Below are 3,979 nucleotides of genomic sequence, written 5' to 3'. Positions count from 1 at the left end.
ACCAAGAATGACACGCTGAAAAACAACTGAAAAATGTAATTACATGCTATAAGAAGCGACGGCGTCGCGGTACTTTTAATTAGGCGATCACGGGAATAATTCATTTACGCATAACACAATTAAAATTACGGGGCTTGAATTATTGTTGCTAGCCGTAAGGTTTTTATGCACCAGATATCATTGTACTCCTAAACCCGAATTAAAATCACATCATATATGTTCCAATTATTAATAAAAGAACAAATCACCGATGAAAGTTATTCTCATACCTATAGTACGGCAATGAAGTCTAGCTTATATTAATTTCTGTACACACCCACACATGTACCCTTGTCCTGTACATCAAACCTTGTATACATTACATTCTCTTGAAAATATCACCACACTTCTTGAGCACCTAACTGTTATCTGAATCTACTCCTGAAAAATAATGAGATTTGATCATGCTATTCCTAAATGCATGCCCAACCATGATATGGTGGGGTATCGCAAACTTCCAATTATTACTAAAAATAATTTAGGTAGATATTATTATTAAATTATTCTTAAGACTTCTCTGCATAGTCACTATCCATAGTTATAAATTTCTCTAAATGTTTCTTGACCTTTCTCCCTTGATTGGGAGAAAAGGCTGGATGCAATAAAATTTCAAAGCCACATGAGCTGTGATTGTTGACACCAAGTCGTGACATGTTTGCATCTGAAGGGTCAGTAGTTGTGGAACCATGAGGGCTAAAACCTTTGACATGTACATTTCTATGTGAATAATTTTCCACGCAATGCCATAGCTAAGATCAGTCTCACTCATGATCATTTGGACGGTCTCTTTCCGGTCTAATTGGGTAAAGTCCTCCACTTTCATCACTGCGGAACCATTATCTGTCAGGGAAATGTGGCCAGTTAGAAAATGAAGGAATTTAATCACACTAGGCCTCTACCTTCACCATTCTGAGAGTTACTTCAATCTACAGCTTTATGAAGCAAATTAAAAATCAACATTAATAGCTGTAACTTAAAACATTTAGTACTTAAGAATGACCACACTTTTCCATCAGATATTGTTTCGATGTTATACATCATGTTCAAGTTACTTGATAATGGTGCAGTGCATCCACACAAGTCATGTAATAAATCAATACCCAGTGGAAAAATGTTATCTTCTGTTCACCAATAGGCTTGAATTCCCCAACATCATGTCTGAAACTACACAATTTGTAATGCACACAAGGATTAATTAATATGCACAATAAATTACATCTCTTTCTCAGTTATTTCTTTGTAATAATTACTTAAAAATGAATCCCCATGCATAATCTTGTTGTTATCTTCAGGTATTTCTCATCTATACCAATATCTACTGTGGTATTAAAATGAGGAGTTTGTTATAATCAAGCCATTTCTCCTGCAAAAATCGATAGTTTTCTTACCTCAGTTATCCCTTTCTTCTAGACGGCACACTCTAACATCATTCCCTCCACCAACCACTACACTCCAATCCCCAACCTATGTAAGTGTTTACAGTATATTCACAGTAATTTCATTTAATTGATCACATGCACAGATCTTAATCTTTTTCCCTAAGATTACCTGTTGTGTGAGAGGTGATAATCCAGTTTTACATGCCAGCATGTACTCCTGGATTGACTCTTGTCAGCTCATTTCTACGAAGAACATCGTCATTTACCTGTTCCATGTTCACTATTCTTTTCCCCAATTCCCTATAATGGCTACCCTACATTGACTCTGCATCTCTGCAATATATTACTTTAAAACTATCACTCCAATAATGCCTGTACTACCTTTCCAACTCACCCAGCACAAGCCTAACATATCCAAGTTTTTTAATTGAGTCAAATAATTATTCATTCATTATACCTCCATTTAGTGAATTTTTTCACACACCTGTTTAACTTTGTGCATAAAAAGAAATTCAGAAAACGTGGATACTATTTTAACAGTATTGACCTTCACAGTGGAAAATGAAAGCAACATATTCTCTCGAGAAGCTGACAAGCATTACAGAATGAACTGGAAATGTGAATTGAGGGAAGCTGGGTTTGAATTTAATTACCATATTATCATTTCTGGTGTCACCCATATGACTGCAACAAATGAAGAGAATTTTCTCCTGATAAAGGAAATTGTGTTAACTATGTGCCATTTGAATACCAAAGACAATGACTCACATTTTGAGACCACTACAAAGGTTACTTAAGAAAAAGAAACTAATGATTAGTGAGCAGGTTTCATTTGTCTTGCTACTCGATTCACCCCATATTTTTCCAACCTGCCTATGCCCATGCACTGATATTAGTTTTCTTTCATAGGTATCAATTTCTGTTGTTTCTATCTCTCTTAGTGTACTGCCCGTCCCAGTATACAGTGATTCAAATAAATTAAACCACCTTTTAATTAATATCAAAGTGTGTCTCAATTGTAATAAAAAAACCATAAACACACTAATGTAGTTTTGTCTTTCCTCACTTTATTTATTGCTGTAATACCATTTCTCCATTGCTGGTGTACTGCTATATGGAAATGGTAACTCGTAGTGAGAATTGGGGGACCTGAGGTTATTGCAGGTGATGCCACTTGCTTCAGTGTGGTAGTATTAGGAGAGGCAATCAACAGCTAAGATCAATTGTGCTAATGAGGATATGTGGATAATTTGGTGAAATTAGGATTGAGATGTTTAGCCTACTCTCGATGAAAGGCATACTGAGGTACACAGCTTAAAATCCCATTCCAAGGATGGCTATTCCACTTGTGCTCTCCACGTAGCACCCCAGTACAGATACCACTGAAAATATCTCGCCATCTATGGAGTTCACAACTGGGCCCCAGGTGTGGGAACTGCACCACCCTGAACCCAGGTTCATACTAAAGTGATTTTTCAGGTATCTTCCTTGAAAACCAAAGGTGGCACAGGGAAGGGAACTGGCTCCTTTATTTGGGTGTGTGAATTTCACATATTGATTTGACATTAAGCAAATTCTACATTCACTTATCACACTAAACTTAGGTTGTTGAATATGGTAGCTGGGGTTTGTTATACTCGAGGGATTTTATTGTGCAACGAAATGGTGAGAATCATATTAATATCCATCAAAATTTCAGGAAGTAGTTTCTACCTTCCCTGAGAAAAACAAGGTCTGCCTCAGATTACAAAGCATTTGGCTATAATTGTTGTTACAGCTAGTTTTGTGGTTAAGGCGAAGTGGGATGGATTATGGCACTAACATGCAGAACAGGCTTCATACCACAAATGCATTCCATATATTCAAAGATATTCCACGAACTGCATTAACATGTAAGGGTGCTGAATATTTGTGTATAGAATTTATATACTCTTCAGAAAACTTCATTATCTAGTTGAGATTTCAAACCATGCACATGTTTACTAATCTCATACAAGTGCACAGTTATTTCATATAATTTCATGAGAAATGGACAGCACTAAAAATTTCCTTTGATTGGCAAATCCAGTAGCTATGTAAACATCTCTGATAACACACAATGGTGCTCAAGTAGGTATACTACAAATGCAGCCCATCACCACAAGGTGGCATTTAAGGCAAAGCACATGCCCTTATGTAAAATAAAATCAAGAAAATTTTGAGATCTTTGATTTTCTACAGGGGTCTTTAAATTTAATAAAAAGTAATAGATTAGAGGAATAGGAATTTAATTACAATTTTTACAACTCTGTGCACAAGATCATAAGCACTAATAAAATTGAAACCTACTGAACAGCACAAAATGAAGTAATTAAAATGGTAGAAGCATATCCAGAGTACATTACATCTTAAGTGACGCTCATGCAGACCATTGTTTCAGTCAAGGGCCAAAGGAATGTATTTACTGAATCAAGGCCAAGGGAAAAAAATTGCATAGAATACTATACTTGCTGACAACCATGCTTTTTTCCATGATCGAAAGACAAAAAAATTCAGTTATCTTTTCACGAATACTACATGGG

This window comes from Hetaerina americana, unplaced genomic scaffold, assembly GCF_022747635.1.
Source record: "Hetaerina americana unplaced genomic scaffold, ioHetAmer1.1.p SCAF_8, whole genome shotgun sequence".
Taxonomy (NCBI): Eukaryota; Metazoa; Arthropoda; class Insecta; order Odonata; family Calopterygidae; genus Hetaerina; species Hetaerina americana.
This window is presented reverse-complemented; position numbering follows the sequence as displayed.